General features: G+C 44.8%; 1 pseudogene; it reads right to left on the minus strand.

The window, feature by feature from the left end:
- Positions 1–18,812: 18,812 nt before the first annotated feature.
- LOC128626888 (cytochrome c oxidase subunit 7B, mitochondrial-like) lies at positions 18,813–19,083 on the minus strand (annotated as a pseudogene).
- Between the last annotated feature and the right edge of the window lie 2,866 nt (positions 19,084–21,949).

The raw sequence follows: 21,949 nt of genomic DNA on the forward strand, positions 1-21,949 counted from the left end.
GTAGAACTGAAACACTTCTAAAACTTTTATTCATTCATTTAAAATGGCAACGGTAGCCATAGCCAGTGTGTCTCGGTTGGTAAATCCTCCCGTAAACAAAAAAATCACGGGTTTGGTTCCCAGTCAGGGCACATGCCTAGGATGTGGGTTCAGTACCCAGTCAGGGCATGTGCAAGAGGCAAACCATCCTTGTATTTCTCTCACACTGATGTTTCTCTCCCTTTTCCTCTTCTGCCCTTCCCCTCACTCTAAAATCAGCAAAGCATGTCTTTGGATGAAGATAAATATCATAACATAACAACATAACATAACATAACAATAATGAGCCCATTACATGTGAAAATAAATATTTTTATGAAAAATAACTATAATTTCCAAAGATAAGTTTAGTGAGAAGAGTGGCATTATTTTACAACATGAGTCTGCAAGTCTCTTCGCTATACAGCTGAAGAAAAATAATAGAAGATAGCTGTGTTCTTATAGCTGCTTCTGCCTCACACAGACACATAGTTGGAAAGGAAGAAGTATGTTCACAGTCCTTTCAGATAATTTGACTATTCATTGATATTGCATCAAACTTGACAGTAGTTTCTTAAAGGTTAGTCTCGATGTGAAATCTGAAAACATATCAATTAATTTCTCATACTTGATTACATAAAAATCCTATACTTCAAATTCTGTAATATAACTATTTGTCATTTGGAAAATATTCATTCACTGAGTTATTCAGATCTTACAATGTTAACTTATTTCACTATATAATATAAAATATTATGTTCATTAACACTATCAGCACTTTCATTCTAGTTTCTTTTTTGTAATTTTTATTATTGTTCATGTGAAGTTGTCTCCATTTTCCTACCACCACTTCCCCCTTCACCCCACCTCTCACCCTCAATCCTTCCCCCCTTTGGCCTTGTCAATGGGTCCTTTTTCTATGTTCCTTGAAGACCCTTTCCCTTCTTTCTTCTGTTATCCCCCTCCCCACTCCCCTCTGGTTACTGTCAGTTTTCTTTATCTCATTGTCTCTGGTTATATTTTGTTTGCTTATTTGTTTTGTTGATTAGTTTCCACTTATAGGTGAGATCATAAGGTATGTCTTTCACCTCCTGGCTTACTTCACTTAGCATAATGTTCTCCAGTTCCTTCCATGCTGTCACAAAGGGTAGGAACTCCTTTTTTTCTTTCTGCTGCCTAGTATTCCATCGTATAAATATACCACAGTTTTTTGATTCACTAATTTACTGATGGGCACCTAGCCTTGCTTCCAGCACTTGACTAATATCAATTGTGCTACTATGAACATTGGGATGCATAAGAGCAGACACATAGATCAACAGAACAGAATAGAGGGCCCACGAATAACCCCAAGTCTCTATGGTCAACTAATATTTGACAAAGAAGGCAGAAGCATAAAATGGAGTAAAAATAGCCTCTTTAACAAATGGAGTTGGGAGATCTGGACAGCTACAAAAATGCAAAAAAAAAAAAAATGAAACTTGACCACCAACTTAAACCATATGCAAAAATAAACTCAACATGTATAAAAGACTTAAATATAAGTTGTGATACCATAAAAGTCCTAGAGGATTTTCCATAGACAGGAAAAATCTCAGATATTCATTCTAATTTCTTTTGAAAGATTAGATTTTTATCATTGGCAGTAAATATTGTCAGTTGTTTTACTTGTTATGACTAATTCACTTTATTTCTGAAAACATTTCTAATGTATACACAAGCCCAAATAACCATGGGTTATGTCAAGTAAAAATGATGTTCCGTGAAAAACAGAGCAAAACACAACAAAACAAAACAAAACAAAAAAACAGTTCAGCTTGCAACTTAAACAATTGCACAAATGCTTTTCCTCAGGACAACTATCATTTGCTACATGGTAGAAATGCTTCATGGTTTTTTCCAAGTCAAGATAAAATCAATAATTTTTACTCCTTCATAGAAAATACTTTTTAAACAACTTTGTAATGGTGAAGAACACAGTGATTACCATTTGGTGCCATGTTCTCGTTAAGCCACCAGCAGTTCTGATGCACTGTTGTGTTTGCCACATCAGTGCAAATGACGACACCAGGGAAAAGGCAAGTAATATCTGGAAATGATTATATGTTCATATTCTGTTGGACTTCTATATTCATTAGAAATTATATATACACATATAATTTTGAAAATACTTTTGACCTTTCAGACACCTAAAATGTCTCTGGGATCCCCAAGTATTTTTACACTTTGAAAACCACTATCCTAGAGAAAAGAAAAGATGTGAAAATAAATATCTGAGATTTTTAGTCACTTCCTCCAGGAAGCAGTTTCTGCTTGCAGAAGAGGCAAAGAACAGCTCTCCATTGGCCACCAACAGTGCCCACCACTGTCTTTAAAGCATGCTTGGCACAAAGAAAGTGCCTGTCAATGTTGGGTGTCCTGATTATAAGTATTATTATTTTGTATGTGAGCAGTTTGATTTCCCTGCCACTCCCTCTAGCTTGCTTTTTTAAGTGGTTACTTTACTTGATTTTAATACCCTATGAGATGCAATAGGTTTTTTTTTCCCAGAGAAATAGGTGAAGTAACCTAAAATCTCATACAAATTAGGAGAGAATGACAGCATCCCCCAGAATAGTGCTCAGTCCTATGGTCAACGTGGGCCTAATAGATGCCTTCCCTACAGTCTTCTGGACCCAAGAATCACAGCTGGTAAAATTATGCCAACTCAGATCTCCAGAAAGCTACTTCAGACCATTTGACCACAGAACTAGCATAGGATTCTTAAGTTTTTCTTCTGTGATGCTCATATCTATTGCCAAAAAGCTAAATGTCTCAAACGAACATTCTTTAAATTCTACCTCTGTGTTAAATTCATGAGAGAGCTTACATTCTATTTTACTTTATCTCCCTGCAGAAATGCATTCATTAAATGAGCACCACATATCACTGATATTAAGAGGCACTTTTTTCACATTTTAATATCTTATAAATTAGAATGCACCTTACAGTCTATGAGGAGTCATAGTTTATTTGGCAGTGTTATCCCTTTCTTGGCGATACATAAAACAGGGACACACGTATTAACAATAGGATCTTAGAAATAACAAAAATGATATTTAAAAATTTAACTCCAGACTTTCCCTGCCCTGATATAAAATATAACTATTCGAAGACCACCTCTACACTTTCTGCAAGAGTATTATTATGCATCATGTAATTTATGACTTAATGCCCCTAAAACAAATCTGCTATAATAAATCCCCAGAGTTCAACACTAAGGAAAGAACTTGTCACCAGCAGCTGTGGTGCCTCCCTTTCCACATGGCCTTAGTAACGGATCCTGGTAACCTTCCTTATTAACTAAGACAGCAAAGCTGCTCCAAGCTAGGTTGTGTGCTCAGTTGCAATAGCCTTCTTCAACCTAGGTTCTCCCTTCTGAATTTCCATGTACTATCTTTACTCTTGGTTTAATCATTGTGAAGAAGGGGCTATGTTTGGTTATTTTTTTCTTTCAGAAGTAGGGCACAACTAAACAAATAAATAGAGTAGGCATCACCCTCCCAGATCAGTGATTCTTGATTTTTCATTTTCCCCTATACACACACAACAGCCTCCTGAGGGCACCCCTCACTACCCCCAGTGAACCCAAGTGAGGGTGGCGGGAAGGTGTCACATGGCACAGCTGCCTGCAGGAGCACCTTGGACTCTCTCAAGGCTGTGTCCAGAGCCCCCTGTGGCTCTAACCTATGTCCATCCCTGCTTTGGCTTGTCTTCCTATGCCCAGGCTAGTGGCTTTCACACAGTAACAGCTTAAGAAATTATTTATGAAGATGATTGAAAATAATATGAAATTAAGGATGCAAAAGTAGGCAGGAACATTTGGAAGAGACCTTAGAAATGGATGGTTCTGAGCTGCATCAGCCTCAAGGTGTGGCCATGTTCACTCCCATTCTGGCCAATGAGAAGTGAACAGCAGTGCTGTGTGAGATTTCCCAGACTTCTCCTCAAGGGGAGGAGTGCACTTCACTTCTTTTCTTCCTCCATCCTGCAGTCTGGAATGCACCTATGGTGGCTAGGGCTCCAGCAACATCTTGGACCAAGAAAATGAGGGTCATAGCTCAGACAGTGAGACAGAAAGTCCAAAAAATCCAAGTCTCTGGTGACTTTGTGAAGCTGCCTACAACCCCAGGTTGCTTCCCTCCCAGACCTCTTCTTTTTTGTGAGAGAATAAAGCTTTGAGCTTTTCACAAAGAGTCCCAATTATGATGGATGCAAAGAGGCACAATCCAAGACACATCATTATTAAAAGGACAAAGGTTAAAGATAAAGAGAGACTCTTAAAAGCAACAGAAGTTAGTTACTGGTAGGTTGCCAGATGGAAGGGGGAGAATGGGTGAAGAGGTGAGGGGATTAAGAAGTACAAACAGGTAGTTACAGAACAGCCATGGGGATGTAAGGTACAGTGTAGGAAATGGAGTAGCCAAAGAACTTGTATGCATGACCCATGGGCATGAACAATCGTGGGGGATTGCCTGAGGGAGTGAGGGGCACTGGGTAGAAGGGGGAAAAGGGGGAAAATTGGGACACCTGTAATACCATAATCAATCAAATATAATTTAAAATAATACTAAAAAGTAAATAAAGCTTTGAGCTTTCAAACCACTATCTTGGGATCTCTCAGCCACACACAGTTCCGCACCGCTACAGTGAAATGATTCATGTAAGAGGGGCAGGAGTGAAGGTCATAAAAGGATTTCAGGCCTGGGGGTCATAAACCCTCTTTCTAGTCTTTGTTACACTACTTATACATTTAGCTTGCTTCATGAACTTAAGTAACCCACTTAACCTCTATTTACTCAAGTCTCCTCATTAAAAAAAAAATAGGACGTCCTCCCAGAGTCATGATGGTTAAATGACATGAAAATAAGTCAGTCTTTTGAGGTGGCAAAACCATTCATCTTTGTTATGGTTGGGTATAGTCACAGTAGTGATGCAATGTGTAATAATCTTTCTGTTTTTCCATTTCCTGCTAAACGGGTTCAGTTCTAGACTCCATGTCCTGGGCAGTAGTGTTAACATTAAAGCTGAAATCACAGGCAGTGGTTCACTGAGCTAGAATCGTTTGACTGGAAAATAGAAATTGGGAGAAAAGCCGGTATTGTTAAAGTCTTCAAATTATAAGATGTTTGTAAAGAGTGATCAGCTGTCTTCTATAACCTCCAAGGGTGGAAGGTTGTGATTAGAAGAATAAAAATTCCTCATTAGGTACTATCTTAGAGCCACAGGCCCCTGGGGGCAAGCTTGTTGTGAGACAGGTATTTTTATGAGAGCACAGGGAGTTAAAGAAACAGGTTATAATAGGGGGGAGAAGATAGATAAAGATGTGAGTTCAGCTCAAATTGTCCACCTCAAGGAAAGGTGACCAGGTTTTTATGCCCCAGTATCAGTCAGTCACTGGTGCAGACCACCCCTGATAGGGGGAGGGGAACGTAATCTCCCCAGCATCTCTGAGTGAGGAGAACCCCAGTGGCTGAGGACAATCCTCAAGGAAGGGTGCAGCTGAGACTTGATGGCAGCCAGCACTCACAGCAGCTGCGGCATGAATGCACTGGTCCAGTGAAGGGGAGCTCAGTGGTGCAGCCCAATCTACTATGAGAACAATACACTGAAATACTAGAGCAACTTAGAGAGAAAGCTTCTGACGACTCCTTTAGAAACACTTAAAAAATAAAACCAAACTCACCTATGAGGCAGAGTCTAAATAAATAGCTCACCATGAGGAGGTGGAAGAACAGGACACTTGTACAGTAGCTAGGGAACTCTGTTTTTTTGCATCCTGGAAATTCAACTGCAAACCTGGCAGAAATGAGAATGTGTGGGACGCAAAGCTCCATCCTGAGAGTGCCCACACATAGTTAGAGACATGAGCCAGGGAAACCTTTGCTCCTCGTACTTCTTTTCCTCATAATCAGTGGCCTCTGTCAGAGGCAGTGTGGAATAATCATTATAAAGACAAGGTCTTTCTTTAGTCAACCTCCGGTTGGCTCTGCCCTTGGGCTAGTTAGTTAAGCTCTCTAAGGCTCACTTTCTCCAGCTGTAAAATAACCACAATTCTTATAGCAAAGGCTGCAGGCCGGCTCCCCATCCACAGTGTGGGCACTGGGTGGCTCAGTCAGTTCTGGGCCCCTCTGCAGCCACATGTGACTTAGTCTCATCAATGGAATGTGAGGGGAATTGATTGTCTCCGGTCATACTAGTTAAGAAGTGGGGTGACTCCCCCATCAACTCCTTCCCCAACATGCAGTCAAAAGGAAGGAATTCTGCAGACCTAAGTGAGCAAGAGTGTAAGATGCCAGTGGCCTAGGTCCCTGCGTTACATGGAAGACTGGACTCCCAGCATTGCTCAGAATAAAGTAAGCAAGAAGCCAACTTTTCCTTCTGTGAAAGCACAGAGATTTGGGGATTTGTTAAAACATCTAGTGTTAACCCCAACCGATACCAATGATAAATTCCTACTTTAAGGCTGCGAGAAGATTGAAATTGTATCTGTAAAGAATTTTAGGCCCCTTAATAATCTCCATCATTCCTCCTCACCGAGGACCCCAAAATGGACATAGAATCTATGTAAGGACGCTATGCTGATGTTTCCCGAAATTTTGTTACAGAACATGCAGTGCAGCTGTTAGACAAATTCTCTAGCCCCTCTTAAAGAGCTGATAGATAGAAATTCTGTGGTTACTGTTGCTTAGCAACCTAGCAGTAATCAGTACTTATAATTGTTAGTCTTGGGTATTAAAGAAATAGGGGATAGAATTTTTACAGAAACAATAATAAAAATCAGTAGTTATTGGGTACTTAGTGTGTGCTAGACACTGTAGTAAGGACTCGGGTATGCTATTTAATTCTAACCACAAACCGATGATTTATACATAGATATTATTATCCCCACTTTAAAGATAAGAAAACTGAGACTTAAAAAAGGTTAAGTAACTTGCTGAGTCACTCAGTGGAAGAACTGGATTTAATTTAGGTCTGTTCAGCCCCAAAACCTGTGTCCTTTCCTTTCTATATATAACAGGTTCCCTCAGAACCTAAGGGCCCCAGTTACTGAATAATTTAATCACCACAAAACCGTAGTCAAGCTCCCTGTCCCTGGGTAGGTTTTTTTTTTATCCCCTTAAAGTCAACAAGCAATCCCAAATGGAACGGTCTATTTTCATTTGCCATTATCTCTTTTTTTAGTTACCTCACTGCAATATTTTCCAACCTTCTCTTCATTTCAACCCCTCACCATGAAATGGCACATCACAGACAGAAAGGACCAGAAACCTTACAAGGGAAGAGCCAAGAACGTTTAGCGATTTTGCCCCCAGATTAAAGACACTGTCCTCAGAGGAGCCTCTGGCTTCCAGATTGAGCTCCAGCCTCTGTGATCGCCCGCATGACGCATGAGTGCTGGGCGTTCTGACTCTGCCAGACGTCGCTACACAGGAGGGTGACTTAGGCCCTTGGGCCAGCTCAGTCAAGTCAATAAAAACAAAAGGCACAGGTGTTCCATGTCACTGCAAAGGTGCACTCAGACCACGAGCTCCTGTCATGGGCTGGCCCAGTGTGTCAGATGAGGAAAGAAGGGGCAAAGCCTCCTCCTAGGGAACCGAGGGGACAGCGTTCTTTCCAGCGCAGGCCAGACCTGACTTGAGCCCGCCAGGTCTTTCCCATTTGATCATTCATTCCTTTTAAGCCTTCACAGCCTGCTCTGTGGCACAACTGCGTTTTTGTGAAGAATAGGTGTGCTCTCAGAGCTGAATTCTCATCCTGTTTAACAGCGACTCGAGGCAAGGGAAACAAAGCAAGTGTTACCGACACTCACACTGGGCATTTTTCTTCCTGGATTTCTCCACAGGCTTGGGGATTTGAAGGTGTTAATGAAGAACATTTCTCCTACCTTCTGGGTTCTGGAGCAATGGAGAAATCATTCACGAGACTGAAAGACCACACGAGTCCCCTTCTTAACCAGTAGGCTGGTTTAAAGACTCGACTGGTATCCCAAGTCAATGAAACATTTTCTCTTCCTGGCGGGATGGAAATCACACGATGGTCACAGGGTGAGCGGCAGGGGGCACTCGCTTGCTGCCTGTGGTGATGGGCCTCTTTTCCCCTAGGAAAACCGGACAGGAGGGCTGGAGGGTCCTCCCGTAACCTTCCCAAGGGAGGAGAGCCGGAGGGGTCCCTGTTCAATAGGGACCATAGGAGAGAAGCAAATAGACTTCCTCCCCAGCAAACCACAGCAGACAAAGAGAAAGGAACCTCTCACTCTGAGGCACCTTAGATGCCTGAGAAAGAAAGCCCCTTGGATCCGTGCAGTAACCATACTCCTCTATCCGTCAGCTGACCCAGGGCTCCTTTTTTTGCACCAAGAAGCTGACTAGCTTTGCAACTCTTGGCTGAATAGCTGGGACACATCAGCACCTACCGATCCAAATCGCCCGTCAGTCTCCCCCAGCCAGCCCCAGGTGGCCGTTCTTGCTTGCCCTCCCTCCCAAAAGCATTATGTAGCCTTAAGTAAAGGTTGATATTCTGAAATATTGCTTTTCCTGAATTTGCTGCATTTTCTGTTCCTGGAGATAACAGGTGGACTGCTCTGCTTTCCTCAGCTGCAGAGGCCGCTCTTGGTCACCTCAGCTCCAGAAGGGCATCGGCACCTCGAGCGGGTGAAAACTACAGTGCCCTGGGCTCCACATGCTTTCCTGGCCAGCCTAGTGGTTTCCAATCTGTGAGCATTTCAAAAACGAGTCATAACTTTTGCTATATTGATGGGTCATATTTTTCTCTGCTTTTTCTCCTTGGCCCCCAAACCTCTGTGCATTGCCACCGCACTGTCTCCTATAATGGCAACTAATGATAAGGAATGCCATAGGAGGCCAAGGAAAGGGGCCTTCCGATGCTGTCTCCCAGGACCTCAGGATCCTAAGAAAGCAGTCTGGCCTTGTGTTGCCCTAGTAGGCTTGTTTGGGTGCCAGCAGAGTCAAAGATTTCTGAAGCAGGCTTGCCTCTCAGGTTTAATTGATCTGATAATTCTACCCACTGTAAATAATATCTTACATAAAATACTTGCACATTTTAAATTGTCTGGTTGCCCAAGCAGAGTGGAGTGTTCCAGAAGAAACCACCTAAGGGCCAAGGTTTAGTTAGCATGGTGGGCTCAGCCTATTTGTGCAATGGCTGTTTTCCCGACAGGCCAGGCTGCTCACAGGGAGCCAGCAGAGCCAGACCCCATGGAAGCCAGCAAGAACTGGAGGCAAATATCCTTAGGTTGTGTAATGGCAATGCTATCTTGAGTTTATCTCATTTCCAGAAACTCCATAGAACAGAGGGATATTTACATATGTGTGACCTCTCCTTTAGTGATATTTTAAATGAAAAAATATTTTTTAGGTCTCTAAAATACCCCCTCAGCCCACCCCAGGGCAGGCCATCACTGTCTCTCACCTGGTTTGGCTCCAGTCCTTCCTTTTCCACTCTTGACCCCTGCCCCCCCCCCCCCCCCCCCCCCGTCATCAGCTTCAATCTCCAACTGGCCGGTTGTTTGTTTCCTGGTTATATCTTGTCGGAGGCTCACCTAATTGAAAGGCGTGCAGGGCCCCCAGATTGGTCCAAGGCCCTCTAGGAGGTGGTCCTGACTTGTCTCAGGTTCACCTGTTCCCGGCACTTACCTCAGTCCAGGTAGATGGTACCTGTGCTCCAGACACGGGCCGTGCCACCTCAGCTTCCACTGGACAGCCCGGCCTTCCTCCTGTCAGAATCCTGTCGTGATTCTAGACCAACCCTCAACGCCACCTTTTGCTGAAAGCCTACCCTGTTCCTCTAAGCAGGCACACTTTCTTTGGGTGTCAATGCGGGCCACATTTTCTGTTCCGTCCCCCGCCCATCTGTGCGCATGTCCTGGCCTCCTCTGTGAGGGCAGTTGCTCTGTCTGTTCATCTCAGGCTCCGCTCAGCATCCAGCGCAGTGTCCTACACTTCGGGGTCATTCCCTCAGTAGTGACTGAGTTGGTTTGGAGTTAGATACCTCTGTCATCGTGTGCCCCGAAACGCTACCCTCCTGAACATTTTCCATTCTGTGTTCAGAAGTCCTAATATCCACTTCCAAATGGCATTGAGGTAGAAATGTGTGCTCTTCAATTTTTAGAACAATTTCTGTTCTTTCCATGCTATTTTAGGCAGCACAGAGGCATATGGTGGGGGTGGGGCAGGGGGCGGGCAGGGCCTGGCAACATGGAGGGAACTTCAGTGACTTTGAAGTTAGGTTTGAATTCCTGTTTCACCGCTGACCATGAGTGTGACCTTGAGCAAATTCTTCAATTTCTCTGAAACGTAGTTTCTCATCTCTAAAATGGTGTAAAAACTACCTATTTTATGAGTTGATTTATGAGAATTAAAATAGAAAGTTCCTACTAAGCACATAATGCCTAGTATATGGCAGGTTTAAATCAATTTGCACAATCATCCTTAGTGGTAAATCAGTTTCCATAATCATCACGCCTTACCCATATTTTACTCCAGAATCAAATGTTGAACCTTTTAATGAGTGTATGTGGAGTATTTGCTGTTTACCTGGCACACTGCTGATGGTTGTGGGGGCAGGTGGGTGGGTGGAGATGGAGATGCCCAAATTAAATATGATGAGGTTATAATCTGATTGATTGGAAGGTTAGCACAAGAAGGTTGATGGAGCTGTGCTCAAATGTGTGTTAAAAGGTACATGATACTCACTTACATCAAAGGGAGACAATGCGCATGAGGCAATGAGCAGCCCTGTTGCCCAGCGCCCAGCTCTCTGCTCTCCCGCTAACGCCCACAGTCACGGCCCATCTGACCCCAGAGGCAGCCAGGCTTCCTGGGCTGAGCCCTCCGCCCTTCTGCGGCGGCATGGTCTGTCACAGCCCCCCCCCACCCCCCATGCTCAGTGCAATGCTCTGGTGTCCTCACCTGGAAAGTCTTCACAAATTTTTAATAGGCTTCTCATTTTCACTTTGCACGGTGCTCCACAAATCATATAGCCAGCTCTGGTTATAGGAATTTGAGGGTTACGCTTATTCATTTTTTGCCAGACACATCAAGGGCTCATAAATATCTCTGGAGTGAATGTCTTTCACTCCCACAGTCATATGGGTGACAAATGCTTTCACTGCTGTTTTTACCTAATGTTTTCTACTTCAAACTTACAAAGTTAAATACATCTATGCCTTAGACACTCATTTTGTGAAATAGGACATTTGCAATTTTCTATAAAATCTCTGTATGGAAGAAAAAAAGAAAGCAGCCAGCAGCTGGGTGACTTCACCTCACTTTTAACCACCTCAATTTTGTCTGTCATCTTTATTCACCTGATTAGAGCCTAGATCCCTCACACCCAAACACATGCCTATGACATATACACGTGTGTGCGTGCACGCATGCAGACCACATGTATACACACACACTCCTTTTCTTGCGATTCTTTCGGGACCAACCGGTACTCTTAAATAAACAAATGTATAGCACATATTTAAAAACCAATTCGAGTACAGTTTCTGAAGTCCGTTGGAGTAGACAAGTGAAAGAAACATTTGAAAAGAGATTCAGATATACATTTTTTTCTGGGGTAAAATACACACAACAAAAAAACTCGCCCTGTTAACCACTGTAAAGCGCCCGCTCGGTGGCACGAGTGCACTCCCGCTGTCTCGCTTCCAGCGCCCCCCCGCGGCGCTCTCCGGAACTCAGCCCTCGCCCTGGACTGCGCTTGTGCCTGTTCGGCAAGACCTTCCTACATCAGGCCCTTGTAGCCACTGTGCTCATTTCTGTCACTACTTCCTATGACTGTTCTGAGTGTCTCAGAAAAACGAAACTGTAAACTATTTGGTCTTTTGTGTCTCTTTTGTTTTACTTAGCATAATGGCTTCAAAATTTACCCAGGTAGTAGCATGGATCAAAACCGTGTTCCTTTAAAGGCTGAATAACATCCCACCGCACCCATATATCACCTTTTTTTAATCCATTCATCAAGTGGACAAATGGGTTGTTTCAGGTATATTTTTAAAGCACAAATCACAATATTCCCTGAAAGTTTTTGAATTTTACAACATGCAAGACCAAGTCTCTTTGGTGACGGGGCCGATTTTTCCCAGCACCCGAGAGCGGGCAGCCCTCCCGGGAGCACTGCCAGGCGGGAAGAGAAGCAGCCTCCGCAGAGGCGAACCTCTGGCCAAGCCCGGGCTTATTAGGGATGTCTCAGAAATGTCCATTTAACACCTACAGGACTTATGATCTTATTAAGGAGATGGCATTTTCTTTCAAGGCAATAGGGAACACCAAGACATTTTAAGTGGAGTGCTGATATGATCAAATTTACGTTTTGGACATCACTCTGGCAACAGAGAGAGGGTGCAGCAGTAACACAAAGTGAGAAGTTAACAAAGGGCTGTCTCGGTGAGGATGGCTTTGTGATATATCAAGGCAGAAAGATTGGCAGGGCCTGTTATACTTACTGCAAAATTAAAAGTTGACACCCTAAGTCAGGCTGAATGGCAAAGACATCAGTAATAGAATCTCTAGCATTTAGCGGGACACATGGCTGCCCAGAATAAAACTGCTTACCACCACCTTCCTTGGAACTCTAGGGGCCATGTGACTAAGTTTTGTCCGATAACTGGTAAGCGGATGAGTCTTATTCTGCGAACTTTCTTTGTAAGTTACCTACTACTCACACTTCACCCTCTTTTTTATCCTTTCCTCCTTCCTGCTGGTGCGATGGTTGGACCTGGAGCATCCATCTTGACCTCGAGATGACCATGGCCTGAGGGACAGAGGTCAGGCACAGCAGGGAAAGGAGAAAAAAGTCCCTTGCTCCCTGAGGGTTCTTAGAGCAGTGCCTCCCTACTGACCCAGGAGTACCTACCTCCAGACTTTTATGATAAAGAGAAACTTCTTTTTTCTATCTTGCTTAAGCCACCGTTCTGTTGGACGTCTTTTAGCTTTTACCTGATCCTAACTAATAAAGCTCTCATTTTTAGCTGTCCGTAAAACCCAAACTCTAGGAGCCATTAGTCTGTACAACCCCCAGCCGTTAGCATTCCTGCTTTTCCTCTAATGCCTTTTTGCATCCCTGACACTGAATGTTCAACCCCACACAGCAGGACTCCAGAAACACTGAAGAGAAAGAGGAGGATGCAGTACCCAGAGCTGTCTTGCTGTGTTCACACCTTTGTCAGTCATCAGGCCCCAAAATAAATTTGTAATGTGAATTTCATCGGCCGAATAGTTAATGCCTTGTCTAGTGGCATTCAGCCCTGGAGTGTGAAGGAGGAGGAAGATTTCAGCAAGACTCTGACTTTGGTTCCCTCACCTAAGAACATGCAGCCTTGAAAACAGTGACTCATCTGTTCCTCAGAAGCCAGGACTTGTATCAGTTTGTAGCAGCAGAAGGAGGGAAGAAAGCATCAGGGTGAATGTGGAGGAAATTTGTGGCCAAGATACAGCTGAAGACTTCATCTTGTTCCATTCTGGCAACCTGCTGGTGGTTCCCAGCAGCCTCTGTGTCTCCTTTGTAGCATATATTTCATTTATAACAAATGAATGTTTCCTGCAATTATTTGTTCAATATGTCTCCTCTACTAAAGCTCCACCAAAATCAGAAACCAAGACTGCCTTCCTCATCCTGGTACTGGAGCAGAGAAGGTGCTCAGGAAAATAGTGGTTTAAAAAAATGAGTGAATCAACATTTTCAGGCAAACAGAAAAGAGATTCACAAATAGAATTGGTCAAGCTTTATTTGGGAAAACTCCTTTGCAACTTTTAAAGGAAATGACAGTATTGGTAGATAAGATTCACTTTGTGGATGAGCCCGGGGCAAGAGTCAGGAACCTGATCCAGCTTCCCATCTAGCCAGGTAACCTCCTAGTAGCCAGCGTTCCAGGAAATGCAAATGAATTTCGACATTCACTTAAAAAAATAAAATGAAACAGTAAATCTGCTGGGAGTAAAGGGAACAAAAGGCCGTGTCCAAGATCATACAGAAGTGACTGAATTTATCCAGGATTGGCCTGCGGGTACCTAAGGTTAGGGACCCAACCGGGACTAGGCAGTGCCCAGGGCTGGGGTGAGGAGGAAGCCGGTTTGCCTGGTGGGGGAGCGCGCCCTCTGCCGGGGGTGAAGGAAAGTGCGTCCCCTCGCGCCAAGGGGCCTCCGCCAGTCTGTAATCTCTGGAGTAAACCTCAACTTCTTCCAAGGGGAAAAGTAGAAGAGAAGAAAAATAGACTGGAACTGCCTCCCAGGAGATGTTCTTCACAAGTATCTACTGAGCTGAACATTTCCGGGCTGAAAGAGAAGAACTGAGGTTAATTACGGATACTGATTCGTCCTGGTCCTGGGAAGCCAGGGCGTTCCCACCACTTTCCATCCCTAAAGTTCAAAGAAAGAGAACATTGAAATGGCAGGTCCTAACAAACCTGTGGAACCCTCTTCGACCACGTCGTCTCCCCCTCTCCGGGTTTTGGAGGGCAGGAGCCGGACGTCCTTGGACTGGATCTCTGCGTAGAAGAAAAGGCTGGGTGTGGCCTGAGCCCCTGAAACTGGTCCTGGGGGGGCGCACTGCGCTGCAGCCCTGGCACCATCCATGACTCATGTTAGGCCGACAGTCGGGATAGGATCCACCCGGTGGCAGCCCGAAGGTAGGGAGCTCTGGGTGGACCCACCTGAGGGCCAAAGCCGGCTCTGTTCCTTACTCTCAAGACCCACCCCCACCCCTTCTGATTAGTCATCTACAAAATGGGGAGACTGAATTAGATCATCCGGTGGCCCCAACCCTAGTAGCTCCAGACTCCGTTGTTCTTTTTTAACACCAGACTGTGCCAGTGGAGGGAGTTGAAGAACAGGATGTTTTGGCCTGTGAACCAGAAGAAAACAGTGGATGGGGACCTTCCAACCAGCTCCCCTCCGGAAGGAGGCAAAAACAGCCTTTCGTACCCGGGTTTCTCTTTATTGAATCGGGAGTGACACCTAGTGGCGCGTCTGCCTCACGGTCACGCGGTGCTGCTTCTCTCTGGGGCTTCAGAAGCCCGGCCCTTCTGCCCTTGGAACTCTCTGCTAAAAGCCTGGGAAGCACGGGGTACTGCTGATGTTCCCTGGGACTTCTGAGGAAGCACTTTCTATCCTGCGTCAACAGCCCTATTCATGCCACGTATGCAACTCTAATTAAAATGCTCCTTTCATCTGGAGAGCTGGCGTGGGCACACCACTCACTCTCAGGGAGCGTGTGCAGATCCATCCGGCTGCTGTTCCGTGTGCTGGGGATGCAAAGATGGCCAAGGTTTGGTTTCTGCCCAGCTTGGGGGAAATGGAGTGGTAAAAAATTATTGGATCACACTGGACAAGTGTTAAGAGTGTATGTCGGATGATATGGGGTTAATAGGAGTGCACCTAACTCTGCTTGGAGGCACTGAGGAAGGCCGTGAACTTGAGTCAAGGGTTTGAAGATGAGATGGCTTGACAGGTAGAATTCTGAGAGGATTCCCAAGGTGCCCAGCTCCCCTCTCCCAACTGGTACACACACCTTCTCCCAGTTATTCTATCAAACACTAATTTAGCTGCAGCTAAATTACAGATGCAATTAAAGTCCCAGATCAGTTGACTTTAAAATCTGGAAATAATCCTTGGTGAAACTGGCCTAATCAGATGAGCTTTTAAGAGCTATGAGGTTTTCCCTGGCAAAAGAGATCTGAAGCATGAAAGGATTTATCATGAGTTAGATAGTCTTTTTGCCAGCCTTAGAGATAAAGGGGGCCACAGGATGAGAAATGTGGGCAGCCTTCAGGAGCTGAGAGCAACCCCTGGCTGACAGCCAGCAATGACAGAGGCGAAACCAAATTCTGCTAACAACCAGTGAGCTTGGAAGAGAATCCTGAGCTCTGCAGAACACAGCCCCAGTTAAGACCTTGATTTTAGCTTGTGGGAACCTGAGCAGAGAACCAGCTATGCTGTGCCCAGCTGCTTACTTTGTGGTAATTTGTTATACAGCCATAGAAAACTAATGCAGATGGTAATTTGAAAGAGAGGAGCAGCATGGACAAAGGCTCAGAGGCATAAAGCAGCAAGGTGCATTTGGAGAACCGAAGTAATTCAGTACAGTGGGCCACCACGGGACGCAAAGGAGATGGTATAATGTACTGTTGAGAACTTGACTTTGGGTTAGACAGACTGTGCGCTTGGGCTAGTTGACTTAGTTCTCTGCCTCTGTTCTCCCACAGGTACAGTGGGGCTAATAATAGTACTGATGACCCTTGAACAAAACAAGTTTGAACAGCATGAGTCCATTTATACAGACTTTTTTTCAATAAATATCCAGTTAGCCCTCTGTTACCCCCACATTTTATAGCTACAGATTCAACCAATCACTGATAGAAAACATTATTTTCAATCCACAGTCAGGTATCCACAGAGGCAGAGGGCTGACTATATGCATTGTTCTGTACCATTTCATAGGAGATGGAAGCGTCTGCGGATTTTGGTATCCATGACGGGAGGGGTGTCCTGGAACCAAACTGCTGTGAAATTTGCCAAGGGACAAAGGTAGTTAAATTTTCAGGGAGTCAAAATTACACCTGGATTTTCAACTGCATAACAGTTAGCACCCCTAATCCCTGTATTCTTCAAGAGCCAACTGTAACTAAAACAAAGAACTGTTATTTAGTGGAAAATATGCATAGGAAGGGCTCTACACAGTTTGAGCTATGAAATGTGTTTTAAAAATGTTGGGTGGTAACAGCTGTAGTGACTGGAGTGATCTGGAGAACGGACTGGAATAAGAAGGCTGAGCGATGCGGTGCTTGACCCCCTGACGGGGATCACCTGGGAAGCCAATTAAAAATGCAGATGCCTGAATGCTATCTCGAGTCCAGACTGAATCAGAGTCATAGAGGGTGCGGCATGAGAATTTGCACTTTCAAGAAGCTTCCCAGGTGACCTTTATGAGAACCCCTGAGTAAGAGATAAGATGGTAACTTGGTCATTGTAATAGTCCAGGTAACAGTAGTCACTGACAGAAGCAACGAGGGTGCTGGCAGTGAGAACCGGAAGGGGAGGTGAACTTCGAAGCAGGAACAACCCTGCTTGAGGCTGTTCATTGAGAATATCGGGCTTGCTCCCACCTCCCAGCCTTCGTCCCTGCTGTCCCTTCTTTCTGCAGCACTCTTGTCTCTTCATCCTCACGGTTCATCCCCTCCCATCCTCAGATATTTGCTCCAATGTCACCTTCTCAGTGAGACCTTCCTTGATCTTCCCAATTTCAGCTTAAAACACCATGCCCCAGAGCTCCCTACCCCTTTCTGGCTTTATTCTGCTCCACCACAGCCACGCTCCAGGTTTTATGTATCTCTTTGTCTGTTGCTCACCTCTCCTCAACAGAACACTTGTCTGTCATTCACCACGGAACCCCCCGCAATTACCTGTTGTGCAGGAATTAATGCTACTTCACTAAGGTCTTGTCTCAAATGTCACCTCTTCAGAGAGCACCCCCACCCGACCATCTAAAATAGCTCCTGCCATCTCTCTCTATCCCCTCACTCTGATTTGCTTTTCTTCATCACACTTATTCATACCTGGTGTTACATATCTGTCTATTTGCTTATTGTTTGTCTCCCCAGCTAGAGGTCAGCTCCCGGGGACAGGGTTAGTTGGTTCACTGTATTCCCAGGTGTCTCTGACCGCACCAGGTACAAAGTAAACATATGATACATAGTTGTGGAGTGGCTGATATCATTGTTCTTCGGTGTCTTTATTAATGGTGGTGTTGGAGAGCAGAGCCAAGGAGCAGTTGCCCCGCAGAGAGCAGAGCAGGGTAAGGCGAGGAAGGCGGCTTCGGGCAGGACTTCCCAAGTGCATTGTCCAGTGGGAAGTACAAGAAGGAACAAGGGTCCCCGCCCCCACCCTGAAGACCCCGGGCACCGAACACCGCAACCCCGGGCTGCACCACAGGCAGTGCCCGGAGTGGTTTCGCTGTTTTCCTGGAGTGCTTGGTGTGGTGCACGTTGGTGCCCTGTACACACCGGTGAGGTGACTGCATGAGGAATTTGGGGAACTTTAGAAAGAGCAGCATTGCACCAACATGCGGTCAGCCTGTTCTTACCCAAGCAGCACTTCATTTTCAAAGTGAAACTCTATAGCTAAGGTCAGATCTGGGGTCATCCGCTAAGAGAGGAGAGCAAGGGAGCAGAGGACAGATAATGGAACCACACTGCCTGGCTCAGACCCAAGACCCACTCTCCTCTGTGCCTCAGTTTCCTTGCCTGTAAAATGAGGATAATGATAGTACTGACCTCATAAGGTCGTTATTAGAGGATAATATGCACACACATACATATATATTAAAAATACATTATATATAAATATTTGTGTGTGTATATATATATATATATATATATACTATAAAACATGTGAGAATTTGCCCTACTTGTAAGCTAACAAATTAGCCCGCCACCCTTTTGTAAATACTGGCAGATGACACAAGACCCTTGTCAGAAGCAAAGCGTGAAGGACTTCATCACTCACATCACTAGCAACAGCCAGTGTCAGCACTTGCCCCAGCTCCCTGAGCTTGGTTCCTACCAAGTGACGCAAAGACACCACCTGCGCGCACAGTGGCCCATATGATAGGAATGGAGCCCCGAGCCTAGGAGCCAAATACTTTATTTCCTTGAAGGTTTCAAATGTACTTTATTTCTCCCGTCATGCCATATTTTAACGGGTATACAGTGCTTTCACTTGGACAATTAATTATTACACCAGCTGCGATGATTACTAACCTCTCCGTTCCTTTGGGGTGACTCTGCCAACAGGACACAGGTTCCACCCTATTCCAGTTTGTGTGGCTGTATATACTCACACAGCAACATGGACAGTGGCTCCACCAGCTAACACAGTGTCACTGTGTCTGTCATGGGAGTCAGGCGTCTGTTTCTGGTGGACCTGCCTTGCTGTTATTTGCTGAATACTCCGAACTGGGAGGCGACTTGACATGTTTTTTGGCCAATGGAAACATCATGAAGCTGAAGACAGAACTGCAGCAATGGCAGCTGTGGGTTTGCTGGAACTTCGCATCAAGTACCTTCGCAGAGAACCAGAACCAACATTTTATAATGGGCGGTAAGCATGCCTGCTTTTTGCTGGGGATGGGGGGGATGCAGAATCTCTGTCTTCCAAGGCTCTTTGCTAACAGAGGCGTCAGTGCCACGCGTGAGGTGCAGAGATGTAAGGGAACCACGGAGAATTGTTTCCCAAGAGCATGTGGTAAGAACTATTATTGTTGTTAATAGTAATGATACTATGGAAAAATGTACCCATACTATATAACTTCATCTACTTAGCTGACTCTGAAATTGACAGAAATTCTAACACAGCAAACCAAGACATGGGCCAGAGAGAAGTTGCAAAGACTGATGGCAAGTCAAGGCATTTGAGTTACTGTTCGGTGATTAGACTGCCAAATGCATTTCACAAATGGGTTTCCAGGGTGGGGGAGAAACTGCTGCCAGTAATTGATTATGATACTGAGCAAATGAGTTTGCAATTTCATGCTGAATAATCTATCACTCCCTATCTTGGAAACTCAGGCAGTCAATCTTTTTTGACAGCCACCATGGATATTCTATTGCCAGGAAAAAAGGCCGTTGTCAAATTCCTAATTTTTCTCCATGAAAAATGAACATTTAACTCAAATATAAGGTCTGGGGGAACACATAAAACCTTAATTACAAAGTGTAATCCAAGATTTGTGCTAATTAATAAGCTTATGAAAAATTCATTGGAATTCAGAGAAGAATCAAGGAATAAAATTGGCCAGTGTTAGCCCTGGGTTCTATGAAATGTTCAAGTCTTTCCAAATATGCAGCCACACCTCTGTCACATTTATAATTTAATTATTCACATGATTATTTCATTTTGTAAGACATCAGTTGCTCATCAAAAACTATGCAGTAAGAGTATTTCTTTAAACTTTTTGATTTCTAACAGTTATACTGGCATGTTAGAGATTTTTGCAGAAGACCAGCTTAGCCACCTGAAATATGAATTTTTTTAGATGTGAGAGCAGACGGCCGTTTGAGTCCTGGCCTTGCCGTTCACTGGCTGTGACCTCCAGCGAGTTCTGTGAGCTCTTTGAGGCCGTTTCCTATTCGAATGAGGATGATAATGATGCATGAGGTTGTGGTGAAGGTGAATGGTTATTGTGAATTAATCACATGCCTCCTCCCTTCCAGATTCATAACCAAACCAGGCCAGGAGCTAGAAGAGATTGAAATGTAGCGACTGGCTTGTTGTTAACACAGCTAGATTGGTACTGGGCTTCCTGCATCCACCCTCCCCACCCTACCCCAGCTACCCACCCACTCAGTCCTGGGACCTGGCTGTGGGGAGAGGGTCTGCAGAGCAACACCCAGACAGCCCCTGGGAGAGCGCCGGGCCACCTCACACCCTCCGGAGAGCAGGAAAAGAACAGCCAGTGAGAGGGTGAGCCTGTCAGCTTCTGTGCTTCCTGTGGGGTGCTCTGGCTTCTTGAACATCAGCTGGGATATTCATTCCATCCATCCATCCATCCATCCATCCATCCATCCATCCATCCATCCATCCATCCCATAAATAATTATTTATGGTATATGACTTGTCGAGAGTACTTACAAACTATTTGCAAACTGAAAAATGAACCAGGCTTTGCCCTCACGCAGCTGAAAATCTCTGCAGGCAGATGGACGCGTGTTCAAACCGCCGCAGTGTTTCTGCGGGAATCAGGAATGGAGATTACACCCCCCAAAAATCTGTAAAACACCAAAAGTACCTGGCCCATACAAAGCACTCCGAGTATTGGCTGTTATTACTACTATTTTGTTATCATTATTATGAACTAATTTTGTGGGTTTTGCCATATCCTAATACCACTTGGTCTCTTATCAATATTTTTTTAAAAAATCAACTTCAGCTCTGGCTGGTGTAGCTCAGTGGATTGAGCACGGGCCTGTGAACCAAAAGATCGCGGTTCAATTCCCCGTCAGGGCACATGCCTGGGTTGCAGGCCGGTTCCCTGCAGGCCACTTCCCAGCATGGGACGCACTAGAGGCAACCACACATTGATGTTTCTCTCCCTCTCTCCTTCCCTTCCCCTCTAAAGATAAGAAAATAAAATCTTTAAAAAAAAAACAACTTCACCAGTCTCCTGAGCAAGTGTCTGTGAAATTACAGGTTGGAAGGACTAGTTTTGTTTGTATAATACACATGAATATAAAATATGTAGTTGTTCAAATAAAACCTGGCCATCTGAAGACCACCCCGCAATCATTGCCTCTCCTGGCATACCTGGAAAAACACTGTTCTAGGCAGGGGTTTGAGCGCATCTCCATTTGCCAGCAGGGTTATTTTTAATCCTCATCCATGAACATTATTTCATTGCATTTGGGGGGGGGGGACGGAGCGAGGGAGAGGGAAACATAGATGTGAGAGACATTGACTGGTTGCCTGGCATAGGCATACCAAGTAGGGACAGAACCTGCAACCTAGGTATGTGCCCTGACCAGGAATCGAACCTGTGACCTTTCGGTGTATGGGACAATGCTCCAACCAACTGAGCCACACTGGTCAGGGCTCCCACCAGAGATTTTAAGCTGCCTGAAGGCAGGCACCAAAGCCTGGTTTATTTTTTAGTTTGCAAGTACCTTTGACAAGTTATGTACTGTAAATAATTGTTTATGGTATGAATGGATGAATGTAAATGAATGCATGGATGAATGTTCAAGAAGCCAGAACATTCTACATGGAGGACAGAAAATAACAAACAGACGAAAAGTCATGGGATCTGGCTGCCTTCCCCTCTCTGCCCTGAGACAGCTGCCATGACCTGCCCTCCCAATCCTCCCTCTCCCCTTCCA

Source organism: Artibeus jamaicensis, unplaced genomic scaffold (genome assembly GCF_021234435.1).
Source record: "Artibeus jamaicensis isolate MK-2021 breed Jamaican fruit bat unplaced genomic scaffold, CSHL_Jam_final contig_1028, whole genome shotgun sequence".
In the NCBI taxonomy this organism is placed as follows: Eukaryota; Metazoa; Chordata; class Mammalia; order Chiroptera; family Phyllostomidae; genus Artibeus; species Artibeus jamaicensis.